The 657-nt window shown below is 32.6% G+C and overlaps 1 pseudogene; it reads left to right on the forward strand.

The window, feature by feature from the left end:
* Positions 1-657, forward strand: part of LOC109358016 — a 2,930-nt pseudogene that overhangs the window by 2,087 nt on the left and 186 nt on the right.

Here is a 657-nt window from a genome sequence, read left to right on the forward strand (position 1 = left end):
GCATTTCTTTTGAATAAGCCACTTAGTCATATAAGCCTACCTTGAACGAATTTATCCTTTGATAGCCCCTTTGAGACTTTTACTTCTTTCATTGTTACTTAGCTCATTACAAGCTTATAAGTGAAAAACCATGATTGTCCTAACCTTAGGGAATTTTGGAGCTTTGGAATTGTTTTGAGAATGAGTATTAAGTAAGAAATGGTGCATTATTCTTTAAATCTTGTGGATTCTTGGTTATGTCTTAATGATGGCTAATACAATTACGTACATAAGTGTTAAAAAAACAAAAAAAAAACGAAAATCAAAATGAAAAATAACAAAAAGAGAAACAAAAGTGGAAAAAAAAAAGGTTGAGTAAGGCAAAGAAGATTGGAATTAGAGATTTGGTTTTATTTTGTGTTGATTTTTGCTTACTTTTTACTTATTCCCCATTGCTCCTCTATTTCATTTGGTTTTACCTACATATATCATATTTATCCTACCTTGTCCTTGGCCCCATTACAACCTTGAAAAGTCCTTTTGATCTTTATGTGCATGTGCTTATGATGTTGATGTTAGAGGCTTGTCAAGCCTATGGTTGTGTTTGTTTTCATGAAGTGCTTTGAGTGTAAACACTTGCAACCTAAGACACATGAGTGTGATTCCAAACCAAGGTTG

This window comes from Lupinus angustifolius, chromosome LG10 (assembly GCF_001865875.1).
Source record: "Lupinus angustifolius cultivar Tanjil chromosome LG10, LupAngTanjil_v1.0, whole genome shotgun sequence".
NCBI classification, from domain to species: domain Eukaryota; kingdom Viridiplantae; phylum Streptophyta; class Magnoliopsida; order Fabales; family Fabaceae; genus Lupinus; species Lupinus angustifolius.